Below are 13855 nucleotides of genomic sequence, written 5' to 3'. Positions count from 1 at the left end.
AAAATTGAGAATAAGACAACAAACAAAAGTGGTTTTAGTGCTTTGCAATTGGGATGAGGAAAACTAAGTATTAAATATTCAAGAATTGTGCTATTAATTGGTCTGGGTTTAATCAATTAATCGGACTGAAAGATGGTTGCTAGTCCTCCTCCTCACCTAGTATTTCGAGGTATGTGGAAAGTAGATGGAGTAGACTCATTTATAGTAACATAATCCTCTTGCTGCAGCCAGGTTTCTGAGACAAAATAAATCAATCTGATTGTCACAAATCAAGTCATTAACTAACAAAGTATTTGAAGATCTTAGGTTCAGTAAGCCACATTTAATTGTTTTATTTTTTTTTCTGTCTGAGTTTTATTATTAATATTTATAAGATTTTCATTATGTCCTCCTTTTAGATAAGTTTTTAATCTATTTAATTATGGCATTTGGCAAGACACTCTCTTACTAGGGGGATGGGTGGGTAACAGTACAAAAGGTTCAGAGAGCAGCTTCTGCTTCGTGGTCTAAACCCTGGGTTGTCATAGTTTTGGAAAACTATTAAATTTGGCAAGATTCCTAGAAAGAAGAGCTGTTCCATCGAAAGTGGTATGGATGCCTTCTCTTTGGATCAGACCAGGTTACTCTCCAAAATGTTCGCCAATTATTAATGTAGCCCACATCGTTTTCTGGACACCACCTAGACAGCCGGCGGTTGAATGACAGCATGCGGCTAAACATGTCGTCACTGGTCAGATCAGGGAGGGGACCAGAGAAAATTACGGAGTCCAACATTTGTTTGGCAAACTTACACACCAAAGGAACACTAACATTAGTGACCTTCAATTTGGATAACCGGGTGTCATTACCGCCAGCATGAATAACAATCTTACTGTATTTACACTTATACTTTGCCAGCAGTTTCAGGTAAGATTTGATATCGCCCGCTCTGGCCCGAGCAAACATTTGACTATGGTCGCTGGTGTCTCTAGTGCCACGTTTCTGACTGTGGACCTGCCAATTACCAGAGTCGCCTTCACAGCAGGTGTGCTGCTGAGCAGAGAAAATGTGTTAGAAACACAGACAGGTTGGTGGTGACCTGTGGGCTGGAATCTAGGACTATGCTTTCTACGTACCGTCACCTAGCCGGCCTGAGGTCGCAGCTGCGCGGGCTCTGCTGAAGGACTGCTACGGAGGGCTGCCCTCGGTGGCTGTTGAAAAAGAACTTGAAAGCATATTTCACTTTTCTTATTTTTACTTTTAGGACTTTTACTTTTGCCGTTCATTACTTTTGTGAGTTACGTTTATGATTTTTATACTTTATCATTTTGGAAATGTTGCATTTTATGATTTTTTGCTTTTGAACATTTACTCTTTTAAGGTTTTATATTTTGAGTTAGTAGATCACATTTTAATGTGGTGTTAGTAAAGCAATGTAGAATTTTACTTTCTGATCTCAGTGTAATGATGTTTAAGCTCCTGAAATAAGAGAGTTACAGTTATGTCATTTTCAGTGTGCTTGTTTGGGTTTATATTTATATTTTTACAAACATTACATATTTTCATAATATTTTATTATTTAGCATTATGATGTTAGAAGTTTTGCTTTCGTTCACACTTTTTTGAAGTTTGGAAGGAGGGGAAGTTTTAAGCCAAGCCTTAAAAGTAGTGTCTGCCTCAGAGACTAAAACAGGGAACTGGTTTCAAAGGAGAGAAGCCTGATAACTTAAGGATCTGCCTCCCGTTCTACTTGTAGAGACTCTAGGAACCCTTTCCGTATGTCCTGGTGACCTCTCGGGTTTTGCAAGAGGTTCTACTGGGTACAAAACACATACCTCAGTAGTTATCACCCCTCTTAATGATGTCCTGGAAGGAGATGAAATATGGTTCCATCTGCTCCTAAACTAGATGTTTCAACTGGAGCATATAAGGAGTTGTTTTTTGCCAAGGAATATAAGCTTGTGCTATCTCAGGAAGCACTGGGGGTGGTTGGTTTTGGGGCTTTTCTTATTAGTTCGTGCCCCAGCCCCTAGTGTATGCTCGTATAAACTAACTGTGTGGACTCTACTCGTTATCCTTTTTGGCTTTGAAGAAGCTGACTGCATTCAGTGGAACAAAAAAGGTCACCATATGCATACAATGTTAATATACTTTTTTCTGATCCAATACAGTTTCAAAGATTACATTTAATTTTCTTGTCAAAACATAAGATGCATCAGGAGGCGAGTGGTTTTCTCCAATATCATAGAATACTTATTCTAGTTTGAATGTGTTCACGAAAGTGACACTTTGTTTGCTTGCAGTTTATTTAAAAATGTGGGAGAACTTTACCAACATGCTTTGCAACAGCACAACATCTATCTAATATAAATAATAAGTTTTATGCAAAATCCCAGCTTTTTCTGGAAATGGGTAGGTTTCAAAGGCACTTTATCAAGTCAAGTCAAGTCAAGTCAAGTCAAGTTTATTTGTATTGCGCTTTTCAGCCAGAAGGCACTCAAACCGCTGTACATAAGAAGAAAAAAAACATTACAATGATACAGAAAATCAAACACAGAAAAACAAATCAAATGACATTAATAATCCTTGGGAGTTTACTGGTAAGAGCTGATTCTAATCCAATCTTTCTAATAGAGGAAATTAGCTCATTAAGTGCTCTGTGGTAAGGAATTCATCCTGTGCTAGAAGAAAAATGATTATTTAATCCTTGAGGTCGCTGGTATGAATGATGGAATTATAGTGATATTGAGTCATTTACTTTATTAAAAATTATTGCAAGTTTATTTAAGCCAGTGTATCTTTTAATTGATTTCTTTTGAACACAGTTTATCAGTTGTACAGTATTTTATGAAAAAATGCACGCCGTTGTGATGAACCGTAAATCTTGGTAAATTAATGTTAACAAATTCTACAAATGTTAAATTAGTTTCATCATAAATACCTTTACCATTGATTCCTTTGATATTAATTTGCAGATGCCTTGAGGAAAGTCCAAACCTGCTCTTAGCAGCTCAGACTCAGCGGTAGCTCACACTTTGCAGTGCAAATCTAGAAAGTGTTGGCACCCCTCTCTCTTTATTTATACATGCTGGTTCACACACAGTTCAACAAACATTCAGGGTGTGTGTGTGTGTGTGTGTGTGTGTGGGGGGGGTCAGAAAGGTTAGGGTTCATGTGTCTTGATTTTAAACAGAGAGGGAGTGAGGACTTGGTACGAACAGCCCCTAGATGTTACTGATAAAAGCATAACTCACTTGTCTCCCCCATATCCCTTTCTGTGGCATGTAGGAGGGAAAAGCACTTAGAGCAGACATGAGTGATAAACAATACAAAAGTTTTCAAACCCTAACAAATATAATATGTAGAAATAGTTTGTATTTGTTTTCCAAAATCTTTCTAAAATTTACTTTTGTGTTTTACAGTTTGTTCTTATTGGGGCACCCCATTTGCGGTGTATTGCAGATAGCATTGTTGCAATGACAGGTAACTGTATTGCTTTTGGGGTCATGTCGACTCCAAGGGCATGGGCAGACAACCTGCATTGTGAGGTATGCTGTAGTGCCTTAGGAGCCTGTCGCAGTTTGCATTATGGCTCCATCTAACAACAATTTGGCAGGCGGGACAAGCTTTCGAGTTGTACCTTTTGGGTTTTCTCAGTTGCTGGCCTAAGGTAAGCTCTCATGTTTTTTTCAGCTTAAATGGTTGATATAGATTTGTAAATACCATATTGTGTTTTCTTTATGTTTTTTGTACCAACATGGTTTCGCGTTTCACGGATTAAAAAACTGTAGGTAGAAAAATAAGGTTCTAAATAGATTTGAGTCCTTAATGTGTAGTATGGCAGCCCTTTTATTATATTCTCTTTTATGTAAACCATGTTCATATGCATTGATACATTTTTGTATTTTCTTCTGGGTTTTCAGGTGTGATATATCACCCCATCGACAACTACTTCCCCCAGAACCGGCCTCACCTCTACTGCCGTGATGGTGTAAGTAGAATCAAATTTTAAAAAATTAGGTAGTTGTTTTGGAAATTTATATTTCATAGTTTTTTCATCTCTATTCTTTGATTTGTTTTTTTTTCTCATGTGTGCAAATCCACCTCGGCGATGACCACTGGATGCCACTTCTCTCGGAATTGATGTGGACTGATGCTTATCAGTACATGGAGACCCCAGAAATTAAGCCGGTAGTTCAGAGCCAGGTGTTGCATCCCAGCTGAGAATACTTCCCCGTGTGGTTGTGAACTGGGTGGAACGAGCTCCACCTCCACCCTCTGCTGAGTGGACACTTGTGAAACCAGGCAGGAAGGTAAGAGTCTTTACTTATCATTTAAATTGCAAGAATGGTACTTTAACTTTCTCTCTAACACATCCAAATATCATATGATCTCTGCCAATACAGAGGAACGATTTGGGGGAATCTGAGTTAACCTCTGATTAACCCTAGAAAAGAGTGGCTCATTATGATGTTAATAAGGCTTGTAACTACTTATTAGGAAATACTTATGAATGTAGATATTTAATATTCAAAAACATATTTAACAGAGGGATGGTACTCTAGTGGCTTTGAATGATTGTGACATCCCACTGAATCCTGTCCAGTTCTTTTCCGATATATTGGTTGCCATGGTAAAAGCTTCTCCATCAGCTCCTGGGGATGGTCAGAAAGGTGACAAGGCAATTTTCAGGAGACTCTAAATATCCATTACATAAAATATTAGTGTTTTTTTTCTATAAATAATAGCAGAGACCTGAAATGTTGGTTGTGTTGCAGTTACAGAAAAAGCCTGTTGGACATCCAAAGAAACTAGCCGTCTTTATAACTAGGCAGGTTAGACAGCAGGTTTGTATATTCAAAAGCAGTCTATGAATTTAGGAGTTAGGAGACTTAAACAATGAAAAACAAATGTCTGGAATTGAGTCATTCTGTTTTAATCAGAAACCAATCTAGTTTTAAGTTATCTGGTAATAATTAATAAGCCCATTATTTTAGTCATTGCATTCATTATTCACTTCAATTTATTTAATCAATATATTATTTTAGTATTCCCCATTACTGCTAATTTTGTAATCCATTTTAAAGAGCGTAATCAAAATATGTTCAAATGACGCGGCACTGTCAGCTTATGATGGATCCAGGTTGGCGATTCCTGTTCCGGGGACAGGTCCCCTTCGTCGCTGTTCTCTGCCTCCTCCCCTGGTTGTGCACTCTGGTCCGGCAGTGAGGCCCACGTCCTCCTCCCGCCGCAAGAAACGCCACGTGCAGCGGTTCCGGAGGTGGTTTCCCAGCCAGCCTACGTGTCGGCTGCAGCAAGTGAGCCCGCATCTTCATCTGCCACAGCACTGTCTGCCAGGCTCGCTCCACCTCTGCCCATGCCGTCTGCGCTCGCTCCAGCTCAGTGTTCTGGGGCAACACCTGCCGAGCTGGAGCAGTGCTTGAAGTTCACTGCAAGCCAAGTCAAGATCCTCAGGACGACAGGTCTCCTGTATTCCTCTCCTGAGCTGATGGAGAGGATAAAGCAGATCGAGATGGAGTATGAAGCGGCAGTAAGGCTGTTTTACTGCCATCCTCCATCATCCACGCCAAGTCTCCAGGAAGCTGCTGCAGAACAGCCCACGTCAAGTCTCCAGGAAGCTGCGGCAGAGCAGCCCACGTCAAGTCTCCAGGAAGCTGCGGCAGAGCAGCCCACGTCAAGTCTCCAGGAAGCTGCTGCAGAGCAGCCCACGTCAAGTCTCCAGGAAGCTGCTGCAGAGCAGCCCTCGTCAGGACTCCAGGGAGCTGCTGCTGCTGCAGAGCAGCCCACGTCAGGACTCCAGGGAGCTGCTGCTGCAGAGCAGCCCACGTAAAGACTCCACGGAGCTGCTGCTGCTGCAGAGCAGCCCACGTCAGGACTCCAGGGAGCTGCTGCTGCAGAGCAGCCCACGTCAGGACTCCAGGGAGCTGCTGCTGCTGCAGAGCAGACCACGCCAGGTCCACAGCCTGACACACCACAGCCTCAGCCTAACACACCACAGCCTCAGCCTGACACACCACAGCCTCAGCCTGACACACTTCAGCCTGACACAGCACAGCCTCAGCCTTACACACCTCAGCCTGACACACCACAGCCTCAGCCTGACTCCGGGCCAGACACACCACAGCCTCAGCCTGACTCCAGGCCAGACACATCACAGCCTGATACACCACAGCCTGACACACCACAGCCTGACCCTAAGTCAGCCTCAACCCCCTCCACACGGCGCAGAAGACGTCGTAAGATGGACGCCCCGGCCCAAGTTATCGGGGGCCCCGGTGACGCCTCTGCTCACGCCACTGAGGGTCCGGCTGACGCCTCAGCCTCTGCTCATGCCACTGAGGGTCTTGGCGACGCCTCAGCCCCTGCTCACGTCACTGAGGGTCCGGCCAACGCCTCAGCTCCTGCTCACGTCACTGAGGGTCCGGCCGACGCCTCAGCTCCTGCTCACGTCACTGAGGGTCCGGCCGACGCCTCAGCTCCTGCTCACGTCACTGAGGGTCCGGCCAACGCCTCAGCTCCTGCTCACGTCACTGAGGGTCCGGTCGACGCCTCAGCCCCTGCTCACGTAACTGAGGGTCCGGTCGACGCCTCAGCTCCTGCTCACGTCACTGAGGGTCCGGCCGACGCCTCAGCACCTGCTCACGTCACTGAGGGTCTCGCCGACGCCTCAGCTCTTGCACACGTCACTGAGGGTCCGGCCGACGCCTCAGCTCCTGCTCACGTCACGGAGGATCCCGTCGACGCCTCAGCTCCTGTTCCTAGTCTGCAGGAGTTTAAGGAATGTTTTGTCCTCGTTCTGGCTTTTGAACCCAGAGCTGAGGGTTCGCCAGGCTCTGCTTCAGCCTCTGAGGGTTCGCCAGGCTCCACGCCTCTGGAGTTCCACAGAGTGTCTGGGAAGTCCTCTACTCTGCTCAGTCGGCCTCCACGTCTTTGGTGCAGGTCTGGTCACCTGCCTGAACTCTGTGCCTGCTCGGGACGACCTCCTACTCGCCCGCCTGAACTCTGTGCCTGCTCGGGACGACCTCCTGGTCGCCCGCCTGAACTCTGTGCATGCTCGGGATGACCTCCTGGTCGCCCGCCTGAACTCTGTGCCTGCTTGGGACGACCTCCCTGTTGCCCGCCTGAACTCTGTTTTTGTTTTTGTGACAAAGGGCAGCCCTGCCGGAGTCCAACATGCATCGGGAACAGATCCGACTTGTGCCGGCAATGCGGACCAAACTCCTGCTCCGCATGTACAGAGACCGGATGGCCCCTAATAAAGGGCCCCCAACTCCGTACTCCTGGAGCATCCCCCACAGGGCACCACAAAGGACAGAATCGAATGCCTTCTCTAGGTCCACAAAACACATGTGGACCAGATGGGCAAACTCCCATGAACCCTCAAGTACCCTGCAGAGGGTGTAGAGCTAGTCCAGTGTTCTGCAACTGAGATGAAAAACCACACTGCTCCTCCTGAAGCCGAGGCTCAACTATCGGCTGGACTCTCCTCTCCCATACCCTGGCATAGGCCTTACCAGGGAGGCTGAGGAGTTTGATCCCCCTATAGTTGGAACACACCCTCCGGTCAATTAAATTAAATTCAGTTTTATTTATATAGCGCCAATTCACAACACATGTCGTCTCAAGGCACTTCACAAAGGGTTTGGAATGGTATAGGGTTGTTGGATTAAACTAGAGTGTTAGAGTTTGGCCATTTTAGAATGGGCTATGTGTAGGGGTACTAAGTAAAATGATACACTGATAAAGTGTGTCCATGTAGAGTCCACTGGTGGCCATTGTTATAATAAAAACCACAAGGATTGGGGGTACCTCTCTCTGTCAGACTGATTATAACCATTGGAAAAGAGAAAGGGTCGCACAGGTAGCAGAAATGGAGGGTGTGTTTGCACCTCAACCATAAATGTTTATGTTTAAAAATTATTTATCATTTACATGATCAAACTGGAATCTGTCAGACAAATAAGATTTAAACCAGCCTAGTGCTGTTCCCCTGATCCCTACAGCATATTCCAGCCATTCTAAGAGAATATTGTGATCGACTGTATCAAATGCAGCACTGAGATCTAACAGGACAAGTACAGACTCAAGTCCATTATCTGAGGCCATAAGAATATCATTAGTGACTTTCAGCAGAGCTGTTTCAGTGATATGATGAGCTCTGAAACCTGACCGAAACTCTTCAAACAGGTCATTACTGTGTAAATAATCACACATTTGATTAGCAACTATTTTCTCTAGAAGTTTAGATAAGACCAGAAGATTGGATATAGGTCTGCAATTTTTCAAGTCATCTCGATCAAGCGAAGGTTTCTTAATTAAAGGTTTAATTACAGCTACCTTAAAAGCTTGTGGTACATATCCATTTACTAAGGATAGATTAATCTTGTCTAAAATGGGGCTGGTAATCAGAGGGAACACTTCCTTAAATAATTTGGTTGGGATTGGGTCTAACATACAAGTCGAAGGTTTAGATGAAGCTAATATTTTTGATACCTCAGGAAGATCCACAGGATCAAAACAGTCGGTCGCCCTTCTTATGAAGGGGAACCACCACCCCGGTCTGCCAGTCCAGAGGCTCTGTCCTCGACTGCCACGCTGTGTGGAAGAGGAGTGTCAACTATGACAGCCCCACAACATACAGAGACTTGAGGTACTTACGGCAAATCTTATCCACCCCTAAAGCCCCGCCACTGTGGAGCTTTTTAACCCCCTCAATGACTTCAGCCTGGGTAATGAAAGAATACAACCCTGAGTCCCCAGCCTCTTCTTCCACCAAGGAATGCGTGATGGCAGGATTGAGGAGATTCTCGAAGTAATCCTTCCACTGCCCGATAATTTCCCCCGTCAAGGTGAGCAGCTCCCCACCCCCACTGTAAACAGTGCTGGTGAACCACTGCTTCCCCCTCCTGAGACGCTGGACGGTTTACCGGAATTGCTTCAAGGCCTCCCGGTAGTCCTTCTCCATGGCCTCACTGGACTCCTCCCAGGCCCGAGTTTTTGCCTCTGCCACAGCTCGGGCCGTGGCACGCTTGGCCTCACGGTACCCGTCAGCCGCCTCAGGTGTCCCACAAGCCTACCACAGCTGATAGGACTCCTTCTTCAGCTTGACAGCATCCCTTACTGCCGGTGTCCACCAACAGGTTCGGGGATTATCGCCGCAGCAGCAGCATTATCAATGGTCGCAGAGGACATGGTTGACTCGAACTCTATGTCTTCAACCTCCCCTGGGATACTGGTCGAAGCTCTCCCGGAGGTGGGAGTTAAATACATTCCTGGCAGAGGTCTCTGCCAGATGTTCCCGGCAGACCCTCACTATACACTTGGGCCTGCCAAGTCTGTCTGGCTCTCTCCTCTTTCAGTGGATCCAACTCACCACCAGGTGGTGATCAGTGGACAGCTCAGCCCCTCTCTTCACCCGATTGTCCAAAACATGCGGCCGAAGGTCAGAGGACATGACGACAAAGTCATCATCGACCTTCTGCCTAGGGTGTACTGGTGCCAAGTGAACTGATGCACACCCTTATGCTTGAACATGGTGTTCATTATGGACAATCCGTGATTAGCACAGAAGTTCAATAATGAAACACCATTCGGATTCAAATTTGGGAGGCCATTCCCCCCAATCACACCTCTCCAGGTGTCACTGTTGTTTCTCATGTGGGAGTTGAAGTCCCCCTGCCAAATAACGGAGTCCCCGGGAGGGGCACTATGCAGCACCCCACTACAGCTTGGCCCGTAGGCCGAAAAGACAATGAGAGACCTGTTCCCGACCCGAAGGTGCAGGGATGTGACCCTCTCATCCACTGGGGTAAACCCCAACATGAGACGGCTGAGCTGGGGGGCAACAAGCAAACCCACCCCAGCTCGCCGCCTCTCCCCGCGGGCCACTCCAGAGTAGAAGAGAGTCCAGCCTCTCTCAAGGCGCTGGGATCCAGAGCCCACACTGTGCGTGGAGGCGAGCCCTACTATTTCTAGTCAATATCTCTTGACGTCCCGCAAAGGTTCAGGCTCCTTCCCCCCCAGCGAAGTGACATTCCACATCCCAAGAGCCAGCCTAAGCATCTGGAGATTGGGCCGTCCAGGTCTCCACCTTCGTCTGCTGCCCGATCCTCTTTGCACTGGTCCCTCAAGGTTCCACCTGCAGGTGTCATGGTTTTATGGATAGATTTAACCCACAGGCAGAAAGCAATCAGGTGACCAAATGATGTTTACAAGGGTTTATTTTACAGGGAACAGGTATTGGGAGTGGAGCTGGGACCGGAAGACAACTGCAAAGGTAAGTAGACACGCTAAGGATATATAAAGTCAGGAAATGATTAATATAACAAAATAACTAAATCTGTCTTACTAAGGGGTTGAGTTTGATCCGCCAGGAGGGGCGAGACAGCAATGGAAACTGCACACTGAAATGAATGAAGCTGGTAGTTACTTGGACTCACTTAAGGTGACTCAGAGGTTCGGCTGATGATGTTATAATGTGGGAGGGTGGACAGGGTTCGCTTGTGGTGGTTTGTAGTTGATCCAGGAAAAGCTCCGTCGGATTGGCCGCCAGCAGTCCCTTAGGAAGCAAAGTGTTGGTAAGCCGAATACAATCGTCGTGGCTAGGAAACCCTTTCTCCAGTAGCAAAACATCCAGGTAGATTAGGATTCTTCAAAGGTTAGGTCTGGTATAGTAATCCAGTCTGCAAGAGGCAAATACAAAATTACCAAAAGGTACAAAGACAAGCGTAGACAAACTATGGCTAGAGTCAATACCACTGAAGGCAACACTCTGGCACTGAACTGCTGGTGGCAACCATCTTAAATACCCTCCAGGGATGATTATTGGGACATGGAACACCTGCCACCACTCCTGTCGACCCCAGAGCCACCTCGAAGCCAAGTACAGAGCAACAACAACAACAACAGCACACAGATCCTGACAGCAGGTGGTGGGCCCACTGGGGGATGGCCTTGCGTCTCTCGTTATGCTTGGCCCAGCCGAGTCCTGCGAGTAGCAACCCGGCCACCACTCGCTCTCCGATGAGTCCCAACCCCCGCTCCCGGTTCCAAGGTGGAACCCCAGTTCCGCCATACCGGGCGACGTCACGCTAGATGGAGAGGGTAACCCGGATATATCTTTACCGTCCAGTCAACAGGCACCCCCAAAGAAGGCCCCCCCAGCTTTACCATACCTCACTTCTGTCCAACAGTAACTAAAAATACAAGGCCTTATATTAAGTTAATTTACAATCTAAGTTGCAAACAGTATATGTGAATAAGTAACACAGGGATTTATAATTTTGCTTCGTGAAATTATTCAAATTGACATATAGTTCAGCAGTTGATGGAGTTGTTCCCTAAACTCCTGCGTGTTCGTTTGTTTGGTAAAGCTAAGACATCCTATACTGTTACTAATAAAAACAAAGTAATAAAAGAACACGGAGGCTGCGCAGCTTTTTAGATGCCTGTACAGGGAGAAGCTCGTCCGCATACGTCTGAAACTTTTGATTACTTCCCCCAGAACAGCAGTTTTATTCAGAAGCAAGGCGTGAACAAAAATACATTTTAATCGAGTGTCAGTTGACTGTCTGATTTCATATTGGAGCTGTCTGGCACTCTGACATTCAGTTGCCTTTTCAGCACTTCCTGTTTTTCCACTTTTGACCTTTATCTACAAATATACAAATATATTCTTGTTGCAGGGCAGAAGTCTTACCTATGGGTATGATGACTTCTCCTCACCCCTAGGGGATTATTCTGCCCCTTCTGTAGGGTGAGAAGGTGGCTCTTCTGTTGTCGTGTTCTCTCTCAGGTTTTCCTGGACCTCAGCGAGGGATCTCTGTGGAGCGTCTGTCGCTGTACACTGACTCCAATGGTACCAGGAGTCGCCTTTACCCTTGAGTCTCACCGCATGTGAGGTTCTTTCTGTGACCTGGAATGGACTGGTCCACCCGGGTTCTGACCACTTCCTTTTGATCACCTTCAGCAGGACCCACTCAGCGTCGGACGTGGTTGGCTGGGGTCCCTCGGTTGGTTTCTCTGGAACCTGTTTTGAGAATGCTGCAACTAAACTGTGGAGAGATCTGTAATAATCACGGTGAGACATAGAACCTTCACATTCATTTAGAAAAGGCAGTCTGGTTTGAGGACCTGGAAATGGTCTGCCTGTCTGCAGTTCGTGAGTGGTCAGACCATGTCTCTGATTTACAGAGCTCCTTACGGACATCAGAGCTAAAGGTAAGGTTGTGACCCAATTCATTTTGGTCTGTGCACAGATTTTAGCCAATTTTGGTTTTGAGGGTGTGATTCATTCTTTCCACCTTTCCCTGGGACTGTGGATGGTACACTGTCCCAAAGGAATGTTTAAGTCCCAAAGGTTTCTCCACTTCTTTTAGCTCCTCATTTTTAAAGTGTGTACCATTGTCTGATCTGATTTTTACCGGAAAACCGTGTCTTGGAATGTAATGATTTATTAAATATTTTACCACAGACTTACTGTCTTCCTTTTTTGTTGCCCAGGCTTCTGGCCATCCTGTGAAAGGGTCCACACATACCAACAGATATCTGAACCCATTCACTCTGGTGCTGGTTTCAGGGTAGGTTTAGCATTGAACTGTCTGCAAATTTCACATGAGTTTATCCAATGCACTGCCATTGGTTTTAAATAAGGATGCCACCAGTGTTCGAGATTTTTTATCATTAAACTCAACTTTTTCTGCCCAGACATGTGGCTCTCCTGATGTCATTCTGTCTGCCATGTTTATGCCTTCATGTGTGTATGTGATGTTAGGAGCTTCCAGCACCCTGCCCAGTCTCTGTTGTCTCAGTGGTGATAGTGTGAATGTCTTTGAGTTCACAAAAGCCACCACTCCATGTGATGTGAGAATATGAAGGGAGTGTCCCATAACTACATGGGCTGTTTTCTGGATTATTTTAGCCATCCCTGCTGCATGTCTGGTGCATTCGTGATGTCTTTGTTCCATGTTGTCCAGCATAACACTTATGTACATAAGGACAGTTCTAGTACCCCCTTTTTTCTGAAACAGCACGCCATTGGCTGTGTGTGGTGTTACAGAAACATCCAAATAAAATGGAAGCATGTAGTCGGGGTGTGCCAAGTGTGCAGCTTGAGATAAGTTTGTTTTGAGAGTGATAAAAGCTTCTTCAGCTTCTGTGGTCCATTCCAAAGAGGCAGTGAGATTTCTCATGCCGTTTTTTCACTAGGTCCCTAAGGGGAGCTGTGAGATCAGTGTAGCCGGGGACAAATGATCTGCTGAAACCTGTAAGGCCCAGAAATGACAACATGTCTTTCACAAAGAGTGGTTTGGGATGAGAAAGTATTGTAGATTGGTGTGCAGGTGACATACCAGTTCCCGGCTGGGAGACCACACGGCCCAGGAAGTCCACCTGTCTTCTGGAGATTTGAAGTTTAGCCTTACTGACTTTATAGCGTGTCTTGGCTAAATGTGAAAGAACAACAGCAGTGGCCTCCAAACATTCAGTTACAGTAGGTGTGGCCAAAAGAATGTCATCAACATACTGGATGAGTGTAGTATGTGGTGGGAGTGAGCAGTCCTGTAAGGAGTCCTTAAGAACTTGGTTAAAGATTCCTGGGGAGAGAGCAAAACCCTGTGGCAAACGAGTGTATTGATATCTATGTGATCCATAGGTGAAAGCAAAAATATCCCTGGATTCTTCAGCTAAAGGCAGGCAAAAGAAAGCATTTGCCAGGTCAATGCATGTAAACCATGCATGTTCAGGAGTAAGATTAGTGAGAGCAACATAAGGATTTGGAACAGGGACAGTAGGTGTGGACAGTGCTGCATTAACGGCCCTCAAATTGTGTGCCATTCTCCATTTCCCTGTTCCTTTT

The 13855-nt window shown here is 46.0% G+C and overlaps 1 long non-coding RNA gene across 2 annotated transcripts; it reads left to right on the top strand.

The window, feature by feature from the left end:
• The first annotated feature begins 3410 nt into the window (after positions 1-3410).
• LOC124866305 lies at positions 3411-12418 on the top strand. Of its 2 annotated transcripts, XR_007037776.1 has the most exons (6): positions 3411-3649; positions 3903-3970; positions 4144-4292; positions 10230-10276; positions 11795-11857; positions 11969-12418. It is a non-coding gene; the product is annotated as an uncharacterized LOC124866305 (long non-coding RNA). The 2 variants fall into 2 exon arrangements; XR_007037775.1 differs by having other exon boundaries at positions 11795-12418.
• The last annotated feature ends 1437 nt before the right edge of the window (positions 12419-13855 follow it).

Source organism: Girardinichthys multiradiatus, chromosome 3 (genome assembly GCF_021462225.1).
Source record: "Girardinichthys multiradiatus isolate DD_20200921_A chromosome 3, DD_fGirMul_XY1, whole genome shotgun sequence".
Lineage (NCBI taxonomy): Eukaryota > Metazoa > Chordata > Actinopteri > Cyprinodontiformes > Goodeidae > Girardinichthys > Girardinichthys multiradiatus.
This window is presented reverse-complemented; position numbering and strand designations above follow the sequence as displayed.